Raw genomic sequence first — 22,434 nt, 5'->3', positions numbered from 1 at the left:
CTGGAAGCTGCCCAGAGTGGCTGGGGCAACCCAGTGAGATGGGGGGTGTACAAATAAAATAATAATAATTAATAATTATTATTAATCATAGGGAAAATTGTTTATGTGCATGTTCTCTTTCCCAAAATTACAGACCAGTCAGAATGTTGGATATCTCTTCTAAAATTTATGACTACAACAGCAGATATCCTCCAATTATATTTTGTGTGAACAGCAAGCTGGATTTAGTAATTTCTATTCCACTACTGATCACTGCTATACTTTGCCCCATCTTGCTGAGAAAACTGTTGAAAACAATGAAATTCTCTTTACAGTGTTTGTTGGCCTATCATAAGCTTTTGATACAATAGACAGAAATTGTCTGTGGGCCAAATTGCATGCCATTGATATAGACCCTAGACTGCTGATGCTTCTTCAAATTACTATTGTTAAAATCAGGAATAGACAGCAATGGTCTTTTAGCCAATCCCAACTATGAAGAGAGTCAAACAGGAATGTGTTTGAGCATCCCCCCTTTTCAGTCTTTATTTTAATAATCAGGATAAATTGCTTGGTAAGTGAATGCATGCCCACCTGCCATAGGAAATAGAAAGGTCAGTATACTCCTATATGCAGATGATATGGTTACATTATCTCTGACCAGGTGTGGTTAGAAAAAGCAGATGGACTTGCTGACTAACTTCTGGGAGAAGAACAAATTAGCATTAATTTTACCAAAACAAAAAAGGTTGTATTTAGTAAGAAACCTCCCACATTTAAATAGTTAATTCTAATTATTCAATTGACTAAATCATTTTGTTTTTAGGGGTCCTTTTCACAAGTTATTTACTCCTGGAAGGCTGATCAGGATGCTTATCTCAGGAATGCAAGATATCTTATAGGAGCTGTTCTGAAGTTCTTCTTATACAAAGGGAAGGCAAGTAGTTATGCCAGACCTTAAAAAATTCATTAAGGTTATTCTTTCCATGTTATATGGTGTAAAGCTTTGGGGTCTCAGTCAATCATTAGTCCAGGAATTGAAGGATGTTCAACAATTATGTCTAATGATAGTATTGGTCCTCTTTGTTGGCATTCCTTCTGTGGGTTGGCTTTCTGTCCAGACTAGAATGCAAGTTTGACTCTTAAAACTTTTGTAGCAGAATGCTAACTCTGTCATCTTCATGTCTAGTTTCCCTAGGTTATGGCATACCCATAAATTCTCAAAAGCAAGTTACTACTTTACATACAGTTGTCAGTGAACTTAATAGTGAGCTGATTATGATCTAATCAATGTTTAAATTTCAGGTATAAATGTTTGGATATGAGAGAGCTTCTATGTTTGGATATGAGAGAGCTTCTATGTTAACTGTTCATTCCTTGAGTTTTTCCAGGCTGTATCCATGTATTAAGACAATCAAAAAGCTAATTATCTGTAGTTAATTACTTTGGCTCCACATAAAATTGCTTCTACAGAATTAAGAAAAGTTATGGCCTCTGCCCTTCTAGATGGCTGTTTTAAGAAATTTCCTTTGAAGCAGGGTTTTTGTATGTTTTGTAAAGCATTCTGAGTTTAGCTGCAGAAAAAAAAGTTACATGAAGTTTGTGTGCTTTTTGCTGTCAGATAGGAAAATTATATTACATTGCATGCTTATCTAACTGCATTGGCTACCAGCTGTTAGGATTCTTGCTCTGTGCTTGCAGTCATGCGATTGTTTTGTCACGTAGTGGGAAGTGACAGATACAGGATGTTTCGATTACTGTGTTTCCGTGATGTAGGGCTATTGCCCTTTGTTCTTTCTCTTTGCTGTCTGATGAGAAACAGGAAGGGCTAAGTCAGAATGCTCCGAGTGTATTATACTGTATGTAAATAGAGTCGATTAGCCAAAATGCTGTGCTGCTGCATTTGTTATGCGAACCGCTAATACTCTGCAGGTTCCGTAAGTGTGCTGATGCCTCTTGGCATCAGTCGCTGTGATGTTTGGGCTAGGGAAAGCTTTTGAAGCTCCCGAACGATCGACCAGGAGGGAGAGAATATGCCAGTAGGGCATGTGTCTCTGCCAGGGTCCTACACATGAGTAGGACGATCCTAACACCAGCTAATTAAGAGCCAAATATGGGGCTCAACTCTGAATGTCTTTTCTCTTTGTTATAGCTTATAGCTAAGCAAAAAAAAAAAATTGTTACTACTACTACTAAATATTTGCATGTTTCCCTATGAAAGCAATCCTTTGAACTTTCAAAAGCAATATGTCATACATATGTCATACACCTTGGGTTAAGTACTTAATTCGTTCTGGAGGTCCGTTCTTAACCTGAAACTGTTCTTAACCTGAAGCACCACTTTAGCTAATGGGGCCTCCTGTTGCCGTCACACCGCCAGAGCATGATTTCTGTTCTCATCCTGTAATTCTGTTCTCATTCTGGAACCTGAAGCGTATGTAACCTGAGGTACCACTGTATAGTTATACAGTTTTGGTATTCATCCACAATCTGCCATTAAGCTTAGACAAGCTGCTGCCTTACATGGCAATGGGGTTGTAATTAAGAAACAGAAGGTATTTTATACTGTATACTTAAAGCACTATAGAAATTATAATAACAGCAACAACTTTAAATGGTTCTATCACATTGCAGAACGGCTATCATTGTAGTAATTGTCACACATAGAGGAGGTAAAAACAACAAATAGAATGCTTTTAACCTCTTATTAAACAAACTAAATGATTTCCTCAGACTCCTGAGAAAAAAACATTTCTCCAACTACAAGATTATAATGAGCTAAAGGAAAAGGCACTAGAGGACGGACACTGACAGTATCATATGAAATTGGCAAGAGGTGTTTTTTCCTATACAGTGGTACCTCGAGTTACAAACGCCTCAGGTTACAAACGCTTCAGGTTATAAACTTTGCTAACCTGGAAGAGTTACCTCGAGTTGAGAACTTTGCCCCAGGATGAGAACAGAAATGGTGTGCTGGCGGTGCAGCGGCAGGAAGAGGCCCCATTAGCAGAAGCACGCTTCTAGTTAAGAACAGTTTCAGGTTAAGAACAGACCTCTGGAATGAGTTAAGTTCATAACTAGAGGTACCCTGTACAGTGGAACCTCAGGTTGCGGACGTAATCCGTGATGGAGGCACATCCACAACTCACAGCGTTCGCATCCTGAAGCGCTGCGTCTGTGCAGGCGCGAATTGGCGCTCATGTGCAAAGCGCGATGTAGCGCTTCTGCGCATGCCTGAGCAGCAAAACCCAGAAGTAACCCGTTCCAGTACTTCTGGGTTTCCTGTGGTCCACAACCCGAAAACACGTAACCTGAAGCATCCGTAACATGAGGTATGACTGTATATCCTTAGTATACTGTACAATATAATTGGCAAAGCAGGACTATTGAAGGTAGACACCAAGACAGACTGCAGTTCAGCATCAGAACTAGTGCAGCAACTAAATGTAGTAGTGATATGGTAATGGTTAAGCTTATTTCACTTCTAGATTTCAAGAACCAATTCAACTGACAAATATTTATTCATCATTCATAAGCTTTGTTACCGTGGGCAATAGATGTGCCATTATCTTGGTAATATTTTTTGCTGGCTTTGGTACACTTAATTTCCAACCAAAAGATAAACAGATTTTTTCTCTGTGTGTGCAGGGGGCAGGAGATGGTGAGGACACCTGAAATAAAAGATAGTATTGGGGAAGAAAATGCTGCGTTACTAATACACATGAGGTCAATATTTCGGTTTCCTAATGTAGTTATTTTATTTATCTTGGCATACATAAAAAACAGGAAATTGAGTTCAGGCCTGAAATTGCTTGTGGTTTTGAATCTGTTGAATACTAGGAGCTGGGAATGGTGGAGAGCACTCATCTGAAAAAAATGTTTAGCTGTCCCTGAATGCTGGACACTGGCTACAAGCTTGTATCCTTAGTTCATTTGTTCTCCACTGTGCCCACTATTATTGTAGGTCACTTCTTGGCACTTTCCAGAAGAAGAAACCAAACCCATTTCATCAGCAATGAAGCTTTTACTTACAGTACGCTCGACTCACTGAGATACTGCTGAGGTCGTAAAACCTTTTCCTAAGGAAATTTATTTATCACATATCAGAGTCATAGTTCAACTCAGCTTCACTCCCTTTTTAAAAGAAAAAATCTTACCAGAAATGAACACATCTTTTCTAAAAGTAAGTTTTTGTTAGATGAACATGAAGCTAGATACTGAAGGAAGAAGTTAGCACATGTGACATTTTCTACAATCACTACCAAGATTTGTATGGCATATGACAGCTTTTCAAAGACACAGCCCTGCCTCTGGTAATCTCTTCTTGAGAAGCCTACAAAGCTTAAAATCTAATTCTGATGTATGCTGGTTGTCCTTCAGTTTGAAGGTTATATATATATATATATATTCCCCTCTGTTCACCATGTAACTTAACAAATAATTTTAAGTGGAATAAGCATTTTTTTGACTGTATACAGAAAAACAAGGTCTTACACAATTAGTTCCATGAGATTTGTGTGAATTGACATGATAGCATAAATAGCATTGAAGAAACAAACCATTATTGCCAACCTTTTCAATACAAAACATTTTTGCTAATAACTCTTGACATTCCATATCTTTCTGCTCCTTCCTTTTGCTTCACAAGCCACTGCCTCTCTCAATTCCTCTAGGGCTCTGCGGGACCTGACATCTTTCCGCAGGGCCTGCAAGACAGAGTTGTTCCACCAGGCCTTTGGTCAGGGCGCAGCCTGACCCCCTCCTCTGGCAACCTGCACAGAATTTTGCTTGATGGTTGCCATTAATTTGATTTTAATTAATTTTATAATGAATGTTTTTAGAATGTTGAACTATTTTGACTGTTGTTAGCCGCCCTGAGCCCAGCTTCGGCTGGGGAGGGCGGGATATAAATAAAATTTATTATTATTATTACTACTATTATTATTATTATTATTATTATTATTATTATTATTATTATTATATTTTTAAAAAACTATAGCACAATGAAGATTTTTTAAAAAATATCAGATCTACATTTGGACACAAATGACCAGTATAATGGTTACTTGATGTTGAAAACAAAATGCTATAAATGCATTTTTTACAAGTAAGGGATAAAAAAAAGCAAGCTAATCACCCAAATACCATAGTAATGCAATTTACTTTTCATTCTTATGCATATCTAAAATGTGTAACTGATTTCTACAATTTGATGTTGTTGCCCTGTAAATATTTTTCCAGACTTACAACCTTGTGCGATCAAGTAAACAGTCATGAGATTTAAGTATAAGACCAAACTGGAAGGCAATGGGTAGCCTCAGATGTGGTTTCATTAGTGAATGAAAAAAAAATCCCAGTTAATATGCCAAGAAAACGAAGAAAAGTGGCATTATATAAACAGACAAAGGAAAGGATGCAGCTGCAATGTGTGTTATCAAGAAAAAGCCTCCTGGGTGCGGAAGATAAAAACTGGGTTAGGGAGCTTGATTTGCTGGGACCGGCCACTCTATAAGCAATTGTCTCAGTTGTCTGGAGCAGGAGTCTGCAACCTTTTCAGAACTGGGAACCACTTTTCATTCCACCAGGCAACCTGGGACCTATTTTCACCCTTTTCTGGCCTTGAATTACTCACTCTTTCAAAAACAAGAAGACCCTTGATGGATTAACAGCAGAGATTTATCTAGACCAGCATCCTGCTTCCCACAGAGACCGATGTCTGAGTAGCCAAAAAAACCCCAGAGATTGGAGGCAAAGATCCTTTCCTTCTCCCCAGCAAGTAGCACTGTGTGGCTTACAGTTTCTGAAGGTGGAGGTTCTGCGTAGTCATCATGCCTATGCTGATTATTTTGCTGCTTGCTTCTACTGCAAGTGTGGGGAGGGTAATTCCAGTTCCTTCACAGCTATCCACTGTGGAAGCCAGTATTGGAACCACCTGATAGATCTGGAAAGCTTCAAAATAAAAGTGTGTGCAGGGATAACTCTGATTCGTGCAGGGGTTGCTCTCTGGGCCATCAAGCATGTTAGTGGTGAGGCATCTAATGATAAGCCTGCATTTTTATCAAAGCTTATATATTTTATTAAGGCTTGCTTGTATTTAAAAATGAGCTTTAAAAAAAAAAAAGGATTTTCAAATGTTCCATGCCAGGCAGAGAAAAAACCTTGGCTTTTCTCCTAAGACAAGAGGGCCCCATTGATTTATAGTAGAAAAAACAATTCTCAAAGTCATAAAAAGGGAGAATTACATATGCTGCCCCAAGGCTGAAAAAACACTATTAAGAATGGGTAAATAAGTAAAATGATACCAATGGGCCTCACGTTAAACCTTGAGCTGAATTCTCTAAGGCCAGAAGCAAATGGGAAAAACATTTAGCTGACAGAAAAAGGAGAACATTTTTAGGAAATCTTCTAAAGCTGTTTCTTTCTTAAACTGAGAGAGTTAAAAAGGGCAATAAAATGTTGGGGAAAGGCAACTGGCTTGGCTGGAGAAGAAGCTTCTTTCTACTTTATTTTTAGGCTGGAAAGGGGGGTGAAAGGAGGGGTGTAAACTAAAGAGGCTTCTTTTAAAAGCTGTTTTTTACTGAGTTCCTTCCTTTTTACTTTGAGAAGCTTTATTCTTTTAAGAGGCTACCTATGATAATGTATGAAATATATTAGCTTAAATATATTGGCTTAAATGTAATTATGCAAAGGATTTAAGGAATGCTAGATTCTTATTTCATATGGTTGTAAGAGTTGTATTTATCCTGAAATTAAGTCAGCCACCAGCCTAGCCCCCCTGCCAGACAGAAGACGCCATCCAAGCACTCTTGATATATAGTTGTCAGGCATTTGTTTAGAAACCTTAAATGAAGGAAATCTTTCAATGTTGATGTGAACTCAAGATCCTTGACATCTGTTGAACATAAAAATGTAAGATTAAACATTTGTTTTAGAAGGCAATAGGGCAAGAGGTGAGCTGGTAATTAAGATTCCATGTAAGATATATTATTACTTATATGTCATATATATAGCTCTTTGTCTCCCTTATAAGGGCAAGGAAATGGGTGTATCTTTTGTGGGTGTATCTTTTGTGATTGGTTCTACCAAACAGCCAATAGGAATTCCAACCAGGCTGATTGGACAGAGGCAGCCACAGGAGGAGCAAAGGGGGCTGGATTAAGGGAATATAAGTGCTGGCCAGGATGGCAGGAGGCCAGGCCAGAGCTTGGTAACCATATACCACTGTGCCTCTCATTTATTTGTCTGACAAATAAATTATTATTTTAATTTCTCTATTGCTGCGTTGAATATTTCATTCCAGCTAAGCGTTAACCACAAGCAGAGGTGCTACATTTTATGGTGCCCTGTGACTCGGATAAGTGGTCTGCTGGAACGCAGCCCCTTCGCCCTACTGGGCAGGGTACAAGAGAGAGGACAACTGCTTACCCAAAGCGCGCACTGGTAAATTTTTCCAGGGGGAACGCAGAAGACTCGTCTGTCTGATACCCTGCTCACTGGCGGCGACGGAACCGGGGGAAACAGGGAATCAACCAAGGGTAAGTGCACAAAGGGATTTTTGGCCCTCCAATTAATTAGGAGGAAGAGAAGTCTTGATCAAACTTCTGCGTCTCAGTAAGGGGAAACTGAGTACGCTAGGTGGTTGGGTACATCAGATGGTGGTCTGGTGGAGGAAAAGGGAAAATTGGGAGGTAGAGTGTGGTGAAGTATCCAGCGCATTGTATGTGTGAGAAAGTACAGAGCAATCTGTAGCTGACCTGAGTGTGGAGTGGGCAGTACTTCGGTTCCTAGTAAGGCGACTTCACTAGGCAAGGAAACCCACAAAGCGTGTCTGTGAGTGACTGAGTGGATACTTCACAGGGCCATACAATGGGAGTTGGGGGTTCAAAGGGGGAAAATACACCTCTTGAGTGTATGTTAAATAATTTTAAGAAAGCCTTCTCAGGGGCATATGGAGTCAAAATGACGCCAGAGCGCTTGAGAACGTTATGTGAACTAGAATGGCCAAAACAAAATACTGAATGGCCATCTCAGGGAACCTTTGATATAAATTTAGTAAGCAAACTTTGGTCTGATATCGCCAAAGAAACTGGAGGGTGCCCAGAACAATTTCCATATATAGATTCCTGGCTGAGCACATTAAATAAAAATCCTCCATGGATAAGGGAATGCAAAGTCCAACGATGCAAATTATTGGCTGTAAAAGCTGAAGCTAGGAAAGGAATCTTGCCAAATAAACTTAAACCCATTTTTGAGGGACCAGAGGAAGAGGTGCTTCCACCTCCCCCCTATGCTCCACATCGAAGGGAGCCTAATCCAAACACTCCACCAGTTGTAACCCCGAAGCAAGAAAGTGGAATGAATAATGGGGGTGGAGTCACAGAGCTTGATTCCTTGATAGATTATGATAAATATCTTCAGGAGGCATTGGAGTCCTATAATAAAGCCCAAGCAGAAGTGGTTATTCCACCTGTGACTCCTAATAGACCTCCATCTACAGTCTCCCTTAGTGGAACAACTGATTGCCCACCCCAAACCCCTGTACATCCAAGTCCCAGAGAAATATTACAGAAGTTACAGGGAGACCTTAATCGGTCAGCAAGCAATACAGCCAGGCGTATAAAGCTGCTAAAAGAACGCCTTGGAACAGATACCATCCCTTATGATTTGAGGCCCCTAGAGCAAAGTGAAGAGAAAGGTCACGTAGTAGCCCCTCTTAGAAGAGTATTTGATGCACTTGAGGAGCCTGCGCTGGTTAACGGGCAACCCGGACCACGGCCACCTCGAACTTCGACCCTGCAGTACATTCCATTCACAACTACAGATCTGATGAATTGGAAAACACACACCCCATCTTTTGCAGAAAAACCTCAGGCTATGATGGACTTGGTGACTTCAATAGTAAATACTCATAGCCCTACTTGGACAGATTGTCGCCAGCTCCTAAATACTCTTTTCACCACTGAGGAAAGGAGAGACATAATTGAAAAGGCACAGATATATTTGCGTGAGCAGGCCAGAGTGGGAAATATTTTTAATATTGACCGTCATCTCCAAGACAACTTTCCCTTGGAAGATCCTAATTGGGATCCAAACAATGCAATTCACCTGGCCAGACTTACCACCTACCGCCAGACGCTTGTGCAAGGTATCCGCAGGGCATGCCAGAAGCCCACTAATATGTCTAAAGTCTCAGAAGTAGAACAGAAACCAAATGAGAGTCCGGGAGACTTTTTAGAGAGGCTGCAGGAAGCCTATCGTATATGGACACCTTTTGACCCTGAAGCCCCTGAAAACAGCAGAATGATTACTGCTACATTTGTGGCCCAGTGTGCTTCTGACATTCGTAAGAAAATTCAGAAATCAGAAGGATGGGAAGGGATGCTGATGAGCCAAATTATGGCCATTGCACGCCGAGTTTATCGGAATAGGGATGAGGCTGAGAAACAAGAGAAGAAGAAGTGGCAGAAGGAAAAGATGGTGATGCTAGCCACAGCAGTGAAGCAAGACCACCGCCCCTTAAATGGAGGGCGAGGGCGAGGAAGGAATCCACCACTGGGAAGGAATCAATGTGCAAATTGCAAGAAGGAGGGTCACTGGAAGCGGGAGTGTCCTGAACCCTTGAGGTTGGAAGAAGTACGCCCAGGCCCAGGCCCAGGCCCAGGCTCCGGCCCAAGAAACCAGGGACGGGGACGGGGAATGATCCGAGATGGAAGATATCAGAGACCAGGACAGGGACGGAGTAGAGACAATTTTATTGGACTGGCAGAAGAGGATTTTACTCAAGACTAGGAACGACCGGACTCCATAAAGTTAGGCTTCCAGGAGCCCACGGTCACGATTCAATTAGGGAGCCATTTAATAGACTTTATGATTGATACTGGGGCTGAATACTCAGTACTCCCAGAACTATTGCAGAAAAAGGCATCCAAAAGTGTAGTCATTAAAAGTGCCACTGGACAGTCAGCTAAGAGGTCTTTCCTCCAACCTTTGGAATGCCAGATTGGGGGACATCGTTTAACCCATCAGTTTTTGTATATACCTGAGTGTCCAATACCTCTCTTAGGCAGAGATATGCTGTCCAAATTGCAGGCCCAAATCACCTTCACTCCTCGAGGTCCAGAAATGAAACTGCCATCAAAAGCAGCAGGAATAATTACCCTCTCAGTACCTAAGGAACAATCATGGCGCCTAATGTCAGCCTTGCAAGTCCAACCCACATTGGATACAGAATTAAACAAGCTCCTCCGAACTCTACAGGTGCCACCAGGAGTATGGGCCGAAAATAGCCCACCAGGAATGGCTAAGAATATAGCTCCAATTGTAGTAACCCTAAAACCTATGGCTACCCCTGTATCTGTAAAGCAATATCCCTTACCCCGGCGAGCAGCAGAGGGCATCCAGAAACATTTGGACCGCCTATTAAAATATGGTCTGCTTAAGCCTTGCCAATCAGAATGGAACACACCCCTTTTGCCTGTTCGAAAACCTGGGACAGATGAATACAGGCCAGTGCAGGACTTGAGGCTCGTAAACCAGGCTATCGAGACCTTGCACCCAAATGTACCAAACCCATATACCTTGCTGAGTTTAATCCCACCAGAAGCAACATTTTTTACTGTATTGGACTTGAAAGATGCATTCTTCTGTTGCCGGCTGGCACCACAGAGCCAACCTATATTTGCCTTCCAGTGGGAAGACCCTTTAACAGGAACAAAAGGCCAGCTAACCTGGACAAGATTGCCCCAAGGATTCAAAAATTCCCCAACTTTATTTGGCACTGCCTTGGCGAGGGATCTAACAAGTTACCCCTCAATACCGGGAGAAAAGGTAGTTCTGCAATATGTAGATGACCTTATATTAGCGGCAAAAGATTTTGATACCTGTAAAGAAGGGACAGAGGAACTGCTCCACTTGCTCTGGGAAGCTGGCTACCGAGTTTCCCAGAAAAAGGCACAGTTATGTTTAGAAAAGGTCAAATATTTGGGCTTTGACATCTCACACCAACAACGAGCATTGAGACCAGAGAGGAAAGAAGCTATTTGCCTTATCAAGGAACCTACCACAAGAAAACAACTTAGAGGATTCCTGGGAACAGCAGGGTTTTGTAGACTATGGATACCTGATTTCAGCAGTCTGGCCAAGCCCTTACATGAAAGCACTCGAGGTGCAGAAAAGGACCCATTCGTATGGGGACCTGAGCAGAAACAAGCCTTTTTAGTTATCAAACAACGACTTATGGAGGCACCAGCCCTTGGATTGCCTAATTCGGAAAAACCCTTTCAGCTGTATGTACATGAACAGAATGGGATTGCAGCGGCAGTCCTGACCCAGAGACTAGGAAGTTGGAACCGTCCAGTAGCTTATTTGTCTAAACAATTGGACTCAGTAGCAAAAGGATGGCCTCCATGCCTAAGGGCAGTAGCGGCCACTGCGAGCCTTGTCAAAGAAGCTGATAAATTTACCTTTGGCCAGACGATGTATGTGAATGTACCTCATGCTGTTCTGACACTCATGGAATATAAGGGTAGTTATTGGCTAACGAACCCAAGGATGGCTAGATACCAAGGCCTATTGTGTGAAAATCCCAGGATTCATCTACGAGTAGTGAATATGCTCAATCCAGCGACTTTGCTGCCCCTACCAGAGGTAGATGATGAAGAATCACATGATTGTCTCCAAATAATGGATGAAGTTTATTCCAGTAGACCTGATCTGAAAGATGAGCCATTGAAAAATCCAGATGTTGTATATTATACGGATGGTAGCAGTTACCTGCATGAAGGTGCCAGACGAGCAGGATATGCTGTGGTCACCAATGAGGAAGTTGTGGAAGCTGAAGCTTTGCCTGCTGGCACCTCAGCACAAAAAGCTGAACTTATAGGCTTAACTAGAGCTCTGCAGTTGGCAGCTGGATGTAAGGCAAACATCTATACTGATTCTAAATATGCCTTCTTAACCCTGCATGCACATGGAGCTCTATGGAAAGAAAGAGGTCTAATAGGAGCCCACGGGAAGGCCTTGAAATATGGACCTGAAGTAGAAATCCTGTTAGAAGCAGTATGGGCTCCAGAACAGATTGCTGTAATGCACTGCAAAGGTCATGGACGAGGAAGGGATCCAATAACCAGAGGAAATCATGCTGCTGACAAAGCAGCCCGAGAGGCAGCCCAAAAGCCTGTGGGAGGATTTATAGCAGCCCTCATACCAGAGGTAGTTCCAGAAGAAGTTAAACCTCACTATACCCCAGAAGAGAAGAAGTGGGCTGAACAGGAAGGAGCGGTTGTGAAGGACGGTTGGATGATCCTGCCGGACAATAGGATTTATGTACCTCATCATCTAGCAGGCACAATTGTAAGAAATTATCATGAATCTACTCACCTTGGCGGTACTGCAACCAGAGAGAGTCTCAGTCGGAAGTTGTATATTATTAATCTATCACAATTAGCAACTTGCATTTCACAGAAATGTGTTCTTTGTGCTAAAAACAATCCCAGGCAGGGACCAGTACAACCTCCTGGAATTCAGCATGTGGGATACGTCCCCATGGAAAGCCTAATTGTGGACTTCACAGAGCTGGTCCCTTCTAAGGGATTCAAGTATCTCCTTGTGTTTGTAGATACTCTTACCGGATGGGTTGAAGCTTTTCCCACCCGAACTGAAAAAGCACGAGAGGTAACTAAGAGACTCCTCACTGAATTGATCCCAAGGTTTGGATTACCTAGATGCATTGGAAGTGATAATGGGCCAGCGTTCATTGATCAAGTAGTACAAGAAGGATGTCGAGTCCTACAAGTAAAATGGAGACTGCATGCAGCATATAGGCCTCAGAGTTCAGGGAAAACTGAAAGAATGAATCGGACTCTGAAAACCCAATTGGCAAAATTAACCCAGGAAACGGGATTGGGATGGGTAGATGTGTTACCCATAACACTGTTTCGTGTTCGGTGTGCACCCACAAAAAGACTTAAGTTGTCACCTTTTGAGCTCCTGTATGGGAGACCGCCCTCCTTTGTTCAGGATATTCCAGCTGATCTTAAACAAATAGGAGACTATGTGACACAGGGACAAGTGCAATCTCTCTCCCGTGTTTTTGTTTCTCTTAACAGGTGGGCCCTCGAACGCACGCCGTGCAGCATTGCCGAGCCGATTCATCAGTTCCAGGCTGGCGATAGCGTATGGGTGAAAGAGTGGAAACGCGATCCACTTGCACCTAAATGGCGTGGACCTTACACCGTCTTGCTCTCTACTCCAACAGCGGTGAAGGTAGCTGAGGTGACCCCCTGGATTCATCACTCTCGTTTGAAGAAGTCTGAAGGCAGTTGGACATGCAAAGGTGACCCCTCTAATCCTTTAAAACTGACTCTCTCCAAAAACCCCTGTATCTAGCCCTACCGGGAACGGGCTAGGTCACGGGCAACATTTGACGACCGGCCTGCTGCAGCCACTACCTGGAAGCTGGCTGACCTGCGCACGCCTGAAGCTTGAGGAGCGTCTGAACCAGCGACTGTGAACGGGAAGATTCTCTTATACAATTGATTGACTGCCCCCTTGTGGAACAATTATAAGTGATATTACTCATTGGGGATCCTCGGGATATATGTTTTGGTCTTGGTGGTACCCCATTTCTGTCACTGGGGGAATTATATTGGGGCTAATAATTATTTGCTATCACAATAAGGTAATCTTTTGTGGAAGGAATGCATATGCTAGACATCAACATGATTTCATTATTAATCCTGATCCCTTGGGAAGGGGAAGGGTCCATGAATCTGACCAAATTTGCTAAATATGGATTCCGCCATGACCACAATATGTGGGTAGGCTTAGCTGAGATGGTAGCCAATGTTGCAAATAGGACTAATTGCCTTGTTTGCTCTCTTGGGCCAGATGATTCAGAGGGAGGTATGCCCTTATTACCAATACCATTAAGTGCCATTGGTATGGTAAGCGAAATGCCACACCAAACAGAAGTACAGAATTTCCCCGGATGGAACTCAACTAAACCAATACGAGTTATACCTGTGCAAGGGGAAATCTGTGTGCATAAATCATCAGATGCAGCTGATCCTACCATGATAGGCTCTTCTCATTGCCACTATACTTGGGATTATATTAAGAATAGTCAAACCTGGGCAAACGGTACTACGTATCGAACTCGGAATACCTTGCCCTGTGCACCTCCTTTTATTCATGCATGGAAAGTGGTGTGGAACATAACTGTGACAGAAAAAGGCAATCTAACATACTGCACTGTGAACTCTCTACCCCTTTTGATATTTCGCCTTATGCACTCCACGTACCAAAAACCTCAGACCCGATGGTTGTGGTGGATATGTGGAGAATGGGCATACAAGAAACTCCCTTCCAAATGGAGTGGGACTTGTTTCTTGGGTTGGGTATTACCACCAATGTGGATTATGCCCACTAGTTCGGCCAAGCGTACACGAAGAAACGCTGATATTTCTCATATAGCAGGAGGAAGTACCCAAAGTTGGAGCGGTACTGATGATTGGCCGCCAGAGCGCATTATAGCCTATTATGATCCTGCCTCCTGGAATCCTGGTGAGCTCATACAAGGGGCACGGGATCCTATTTATAATCTAAATAGAATAATTCGATTGCAAGCAGTAGTGGAACTTGTAACCAATGCAACGGCCCAGAGTTTGAGACTTATTGCACAACAGTTGGATGAAAGTAGAGCCGCCATTTTGCAGCTGAAAATGGGAATGGATTATGTACTTGCCAGGCAGGGAGGCTTATGTGGAGTCTTGAACTTGACAGGGAATGCCTGTTGCTTTAACATTTCAGATAATGGTGAGGCAATCCGTGTGTTGGCCACAAAGATGGAGAATATAGCACATGTCCCAGTACAAACATGGGAAGGATGGGATATGGGATGGCTCACCAATTGGTTACCTAATGTCACAGGACTTAAAGGGATACTATTGTCTTGCTTGTTTTTCTTGACAGTAGTAGTAATGGTTTTATGTATGATGCCATGTATAATTTCATGTTTTAGAAGTACAATTAGCAAGATGGTTTCAAATGAAACTCTACCTCATATCATGGCCCTATACAGAGCTTTACCTCAGGAATATGATGAAGGTCAAGCTATCAAGGACACTTGGGATGAAGGTCCTTGAGCTTGAAAGGGGGGAATGAGGCATCTAATGATAAGCCTGCATTTTTATCAAAGCTTATATATTTTATTAAGGCTTGCTTGTATTTAAAAATGAGCTTTAAAAAAAAAAAAGGATTTTCAAATGTTCCATGCCAGGCAGAGAAAAAACCTTGGCTTTTCTCCTAAGACAAGAGGGCCCCATTGATTTATAGTAGAAAAAACAATTCTCAAAGTCATAAAAAGGGAGAATTACATATGCTGCCCCAAGGCTGAAAAAACACTATTAAGAATGGGTAAATAAGTAAAATGATACCAATGGGCCTCACGTTAAACCTTGAGCTGAATTCTCTAAGGCCAGAAGCAAATGGGAAAAACATTTAGCTGACAGAAAAAGGAGAACATTTTTAGGAAATCTTCTAAAGCTGTTTCTTTCTTAAACTGAGAGAGTTAAAAAGGGCAATAAAATGTTGGGGAAAGGCAACTGGCTTGGCTGGAGAAGAAGCTTCTTTCTACTTTATTTTTAGGCTGGAAAGGGGGGTGAAAGGAGGGGTGTAAACTAAAGAGGCTTCTTTTAAAAGCTGTTTTTTACTGAGTTCCTTCCTTTTTACTTTGAGAAGCTTTATTCTTTTAAGAGGCTACCTATGATAATGTATGAAATATATTAGCTTAAATATATTGGCTTAAATGTAATTATGCAAAGGATTTAAGGAATGCTAGATTCTTATTTCATATGGTTGTAAGAGTTGTATTTATCCTGAAATTAAGTCAGCCACCAGCCTAGCCCCCCTGCCAGACAGAAGACGCCATCCAAGCACTCTTGATATATAGTTGTCAGGCATTTGTTTAGAAACCTTAAATGAAGGAAATCTTTCAATGTTGATGTGAACTCAAGATCCTTGACATCTGTTGAACATAAAAATGTAAGATTAAACATTTGTTTTAGAAGGCAATAGGGCAAGAGGTGAGCTGGTAATTAAGATTCCATGTAAGATATATTATTACTTATATGTCATATATATAGCTCTTTGTCTCCCTTATAAGGGCAAGGAAATGGGTGTATCTTTTGTGGGTGTATCTTTTGTGATTGGTTCTACCAAACAGCCAATAGGAATTCCAACCAGGCTGATTGGACAGAGGCAGCCACAGGAGGAGCAAAGGGGGCTGGATTAAGGGAATATAAGTGCTGGCCAGGATGGCAGGAGGCCAGGCCAGAGCTTGGTAACCATATACCACTGTGCCTCTCATTTATTTGTCTGACAAATAAATTATTATTTTAATTTCTCTATTGCTGCGTTGAATATTTCATTCCAGCTAAGCGTTAACCACAAGCAGAGGTGCTACAGTGGAGCACACAGAAGCCCGCCCCAGGAGGCCCCCATTATGCCCTCTTCCAGATCCAAAAACAGCCTGCACATACACAGCTCACATGTTCTCTGAACACACACAAAATGGGGGTTGTCTGCATGAGGAAGGCCCCAACCTCCAGGCAGGACTTTGTGTACAGAATAAATGATGAAGCCCTGGCCTTTTGAGCTTGTAAAACAAACTTGTTGAGGACTGAATGCCACCCACTGGTCTTTTTGTGGGGTGGGGGTGGGGCTGGAATATTAAATTGAAAAAGGTAAGGCAGATTCCTCCAGATTTCTCAGAGTCAGAGTCCTGAGTTTTATCCCCAAGGTCATGCTGAAAAACAATTGGGCCTGGGGTCTGATGTTCCAAAAGAGTGATTTAGATTTATCGTAATTAATTTGAAGGCCAGATATTTCTGCATGACCTTGAGGAGACTCACTACAGCAGCAATAAGGAAGACAGCAATGTTGTCTGCGAAGAGACTTAAGGGGTGGGGGTTACAATAAAAATAATAATTTATTATTTATACCCCGCCCATCTGGCTGGGTTTCCCCGGCCACTCCGGGCAGCTCCCAACAGAGTATTAAAAACACAATAAAACACAATAAAACATCAAGCATTAAAAACTTCCATAAACAGGGCTGCGTTCAGATGTCTTATAAAAGTCAGATAGTTGTTTATTTCCTTGACATCTGGTGGGAGGGCGTTTCACAGGGCGAGCGCCACCACCGAGAAGGCCCTCTGCCTGGTTCCCTGTAACTTTGCTTCTTGCAGTGAGGGAACCGCCAGAAGGCCGTTGGAGCTGGACCTCCACGTCCGTGTCAGTGGTACCTCGGGTTAAGTACTTAATTCGTTCCAGAGGTCCGTTCTTAACCTGAAACTGTTCTTAATCTGAAGCAACACTTCAGCTAATGGGGCCTCTTGCTGCTGCTGCACTGCCAGAGCACGATTACTGTTCTCATCCTGAAGCAAAGTTCTTAACCCGAGGTACTATTTATGGGTTAGTGGAGTCTGTAACCTGAAGCGTCTGTAACCCAAGGTACCACTGTACTGGGCTGAAGCCATTTAGGGCTTTAAAGGTCAGCACCAACACCTGAAACCGGTTTAAATTTAAAATGGTGAAAGTGAATTTAGAATTTCCGATCAGGCAATGTTTTGAGAATTCCTGGCATGCCACGATGCCGGCCCAGCAGCCTGCAATGGCGGCTTGCACCTCCCAAGCCTAAATGTTCAGGTGAGTGTGAGGGGAGGCACAAGCACCGCATTTCCATGTGGCTGCCCAAGAGAAATGCAAACAGCAGCAGCCTGAGGAATCTCCAGAGCGGAGGGCAGCTAGTGGCGCGTCCACAGGCTGAACAGTGACTCCTGGTAGCTGCTGCTTGCGTGGCATCCAAGAGATCATTAAGGCAAGCCACAGCTGGCAGTTCTGGAGAGGCCAGCAGCTCTCCAGTGCCCTGCCATGTGGCACCTTGGCTGATGCACTCCGCCCGGAGCAGCGCCGCCCATCCGGCGTCAACAGGAAGAGGCAGAACCTGCACATGGTGACACTAATCATCTCCATAGCCAGTAACTGCCTTCTTCCTCCCCGCCTCCTTTCCGACATTGTCATATACCACCCTATCATGAACCTAGACAGCATCTTAAAAAGCAGGGACATCACCTTGCCAACAAAGGTCCGTATAGTTAAAGCCATGGTTTTCCCAGTAATGATGTATGGAAGTGAGAGCTGGACCATAAAGAAGGCTAAAGAATTGATGCTTTTGAATTCTGGTGCTGGAGGAGACTCTTGAGAGTCCCATGGACTGCAAGAAGATCAAACCTCTCCATTCTGAAGGAAATCAGCCCTGAGTGCTCACTGGAAGGACAGATCCTGAGGCTGAGGCTCCAATACTTTGACCACCTCATGAGAAGAGAAGACTCCCTGGAAAAGACCCTGATGTTGGGAAAGATTGAGGGCACAAGGAGAGCGGGACGACAGAGGACGAGATGGTGGGACAGTGTTATCAAAGCGACCAACATGAGTCTGACCAAACTGCGGGAGGCAGTGGAAGACAGGAGTGCCTGGCATGCTCTGGTCCAGGGGGTCACGAAGAGTCGGACACGACTAAACGACTAAACAACAACAACAACAACATGAAGTTTAGCTGGTAGTACAGTGGTACCTCGGGTTAAGAACTTAATTTGTTCTGGAGGTCAGTTCTTAACCTGAAACTGTTCTTAACCTGAAGCACCACTTTAGCTAATCGGGCCTCCCGCTGCCGCTGCGCCGCCACTGCACGATTTCTGTTCTCATCCTGAAGCAAAGTTCTTAACCTGAAGCACTATTTCTCGGTTAGCGGAGTCTGTAACCTAAAGTGTATGTAACCTGAGGTACCACTGTATAAGATGATGCTTATATGTGGGTCCATTATGTAGTTGCACACAAGTGTCTGGAAAGCTAGTATATTGTGTGGAGTGGTCCAAGATCACTTTGCATTGTGGCTAAAATTCTTGCAGTCCTGTTGTTCAAGTGTCTCCTCTTCATGAGTTCAGAGGATAAAGCTGCTATCATATTTCAGATACAGGAGAGGCTTTTGAGGACAGGAGACAAGAAAGCATTGTTCTAAGTAAACCATGAAGGCATTGGCATAGTGTGGAGTCAGGCCCGTGCCTGTAGGAGTGTCACTGACTTGAAGTTACAAGTTCTCCCAGAACTGAAGTTATTGTGGATAAGTACGAAGTGACAGTGTTTGGTGGCGAGATGTACTATAGCCCTATCAGGGATTATATTTCTGATGGCTTGCAGCCAATTTTAAAGAGATATACATTGACAGGGCAGATCAGCATCACACCAGCCAATCTCTTCAGTTCATTTAATTTCATTCTGGCCAATAATAGCAAGACTATTTCAGATTAATCTTATGGAGTTTTAAAACGAAAATGATATGCAAGGGAAATTATATTCATCATAAGGAGATAAACTGCTGCCTTATACCAAGTTGGACAATTGAACTAACTCAGGATTGTCTATTCTGACCAGCAGCTCTCTGAAGGTGTCGAGGCTTGAACCTGAGACATTGGGCATGCATGGATGAGCCAAGGCCTTCTCTTCCCTTTAGCCAAGCATATGCAGAAAGGATCGGAATTACAGGTACAGATCTAGGAGCAGGAAGGTGGAGGTAGTTTTAAAAAGTAAAATACAACAGTCCCTGAGCAAATTGAACTTAAAGACAAACTGTGGAGCCATTTGTAGAATTACATTGTCTCCTGGAGCACAGCAGTTTCTGGAATACTGCATCAATAGTCATTTGCTTTAGTACATGAGGGGAAAAGCAGTCTTGGACAATCAATCAAACAGCACACACTTACAGGAATGGCAAAAAAACAACAACCAGAAGCGAACACCACATGCTTAGTCATCAAAAGAAAATCAATGTATACAAAGGAACATTTAAGGGCCATTCTCTAGAATCTGTCCTACCCCAGAAAATTATGGCGTTCAACTGCACAGTGTAAATTCTAGGAGCTCAATACAACTACAAGCCAGAGAGAAAGGAAGGCGGGGGAAATATTAACAAAATCTCATCTTCTAAATTGCCACATTTTCAAGTTCAGTGAAGAGTCTACAATTCACAGGAACCCAACAGAGAACATAAGCCTGCAATACTCTGAACAGTACAATTCATTCCTGGTTTTATTATATGCTGCTCATAGCTTTAAGTCAAAGGGGAATCTCTGGTGAACAACTGCTGAACCAGCATCAAGCCTTTCCTGGATATTAGTGTTCAGTTTCTCCATCTTGGCCTTGATAGAGCTGGCCTTTGTAGAGTGAGGTGGTTGTGAAAGTGCAAGGTGGGGCACTGTAGGGAAGCCTGAAGAGTTGTTAGTGGTAGTAGATTCCTGCTAAACTATCACTTTCAAAACCTGTTTATAAATACAATTATAGAGAGCAGGCAGTAAACAGAAGCACACTTATTTGATACATATGTCAATGGAAGCTTTGCAAACCACAGGTGAAAGTGATCTTCATTACATATATCCCCTACTGATACAGGTTGTTAGGAATGAAGTATCAGAAGCCTATCTCTAAAGGCACAAATTGCTGTTATCACTACTGCTAGTTTCTTTCAGTGGTTGGCAAATGGCCAACCAGTTAGGGCTCCCAAATAGCTCTGTGCATACTACTGGCAATCTGTAAAGATTAAATTTTGGACTCAGCTACATTAGTAAAGTAAAAACGTTTTATTTGCATTACCACCCTGTGACACCAGGTAGCGCTGTGGAGTTCCATCTTTCACCTACACTTGAAGCTTTACAGCGCATTTTCCTGAAACAATTTTTTGATGTGTCTAGATCCAGCTTTTGTTTGATTTTATTATTTGCATTTAAAATGTCAGTTACACTAATATACTAGCAATGGTACACAATGAGTAAAGTTATAATAATTGAGTTCATCACTTACGGAAATGGATTGTGGAGGAAAAGTCACTGAATAACTACAGCTATCCATCTGAGATCTGCACAAGAACAAGCCTGCTTTCACACGCCACTCACAGAATCTGAAGATGTCAAAGCCCTTTCCTGTAAGAGAAGCATTTAAGAGAAGTACTTACTTTTTATGCAGTCTTCAGTAATATAGAAGAATAGTTATATTTCCCAGCACAGTAAGAATGCTCAGACAATTCTGTTTTTAAGTCCTACTAAGGCTATGTTGTTGGTATGAAAAACAATGTTTAACGCAAATCCTAATACCCTTTCTATTTCAACCAGTAGTGTGTTCTCTCTACATACTGAGCTGAACTCAACCCCACAACATTCTCTTTTCTGTCACTTATAGCCTTAATACAGGCATCCCCAACCTTCGGCCCTCCAGATGCTTTGGACTACAATTCCCATCATCCCTGACCACTGGTCCTGTTAGCTAGGGATCATGGGAGTTGTAGGCCAAAACATCTGGAGGGCCGCAGGTTGGGGATGCCTGGCTTAATAAGACAAAAAGCAGTCCTAACAACAGAATTTAAAAATCAGTTTTCTGCTAGTTATACACAAAAAAGGGGAACACCATTCATAAGAAACACAATCAACCTCTCTTCCTTTCCATCTGGCAATTTGCATCACATTTCCACTTAGTCTCTATTATTGTATTAATGTATTTATTTCTAAAAAGTATATCCTATCTCTCCAGCACACTGGTAATCTATGCAACTGTTAATCAATGAAAATGCACATCAATAGTGTTGTTCAATAGCTTATAGTATTAAAATTCCAGTAATAAGAATAAGGCTGGCTGATATCTGTTTTCCAACATCATAATAGACCACCAGCTAAACTTCGCGATATGGCTGTATATTAAGATGTCGGAAAGGAAGCGGGGAGGAAGAAGGCAGTTGCCGGCCAAAGAAACCATTAGCATCACCGTGCGCAGCTTCTGCCTATTTCTGTCAAGGCCAGGCAGGCAAATCTGCAGCCTCCTCCAGCGCCCAGCGCATGGAAGGAGCCCGGCCCCGCAAGGAACGGGGCAAAGATTCCGACTCCTCCTCCAGCGTCTGCCTGTCCGGGCTAAGGGACTGAAGCAGGTGACACAGGTGGCCGGTTTCTTTAAACTGCTCTGCTGAAGGGTGTGGGCAGCCGCACGCCCCTCAGCGGAGCAGTTTAACAAAGCCCCCACTTTACCTCACATGAGCCAGTGGGGGGGGGGCTTGATTGACTGAGAAGCAGGTGGTTCAAGGAAGCCCACTTCTCAGCTGATCAAGCCCCCTGCCTCCAGCTCATCGGAAAAGTCGGAGTGGGGGCTTCACTAAAGTCGCACGCCCCTCAGTGGAAAAATTTAAAGAAGGGAGGAACAAGCTGCATGGGCTCCAGTGGCTCCCCATGTCAGCGTGCTCCTCCCTCTGCGGTATCAGGGCCAGAGCGCTGTGGCGACTTCACCCTCCGGTGGCAGAGGGACTCAGGAGAGGGGCTGCTTCAGCCGCAATATAGCGCTGGGTGAAGCAGCCCCCAGGCTC

General features: G+C 42.9%; 1 protein-coding gene across 3 annotated transcripts in view; it reads right to left on the bottom strand.

The window, feature by feature from the left end:
* Positions 1 to 22,434, bottom strand: part of OTUD7A (OTU deubiquitinase 7A) — a 129,923-nt gene that overhangs the window by 90,409 nt on the left and 17,080 nt on the right. For all 3 annotated transcript variants that reach the window (XM_081887632.1, XM_081887633.1, XM_081887636.1), the window contains exon 2: positions 20,892 to 21,010. The gene's annotated coding sequence lies outside the window, so the exon portion shown is untranslated. The remainder of the gene's footprint in view (positions 1 to 20,891; positions 21,011 to 22,434) is intronic.

Source organism: Podarcis melisellensis (assembly GCF_964234715.1).
Source record: "Podarcis melisellensis genome assembly, chromosome: 14".
Lineage (NCBI taxonomy): Eukaryota > Metazoa > Chordata > Lepidosauria > Squamata > Lacertidae > Podarcis > Podarcis melisellensis.
The sequence above is the reverse complement of the archived record's forward strand: the minus strand, read 5'-3'. Positions and strand labels throughout refer to the sequence as shown.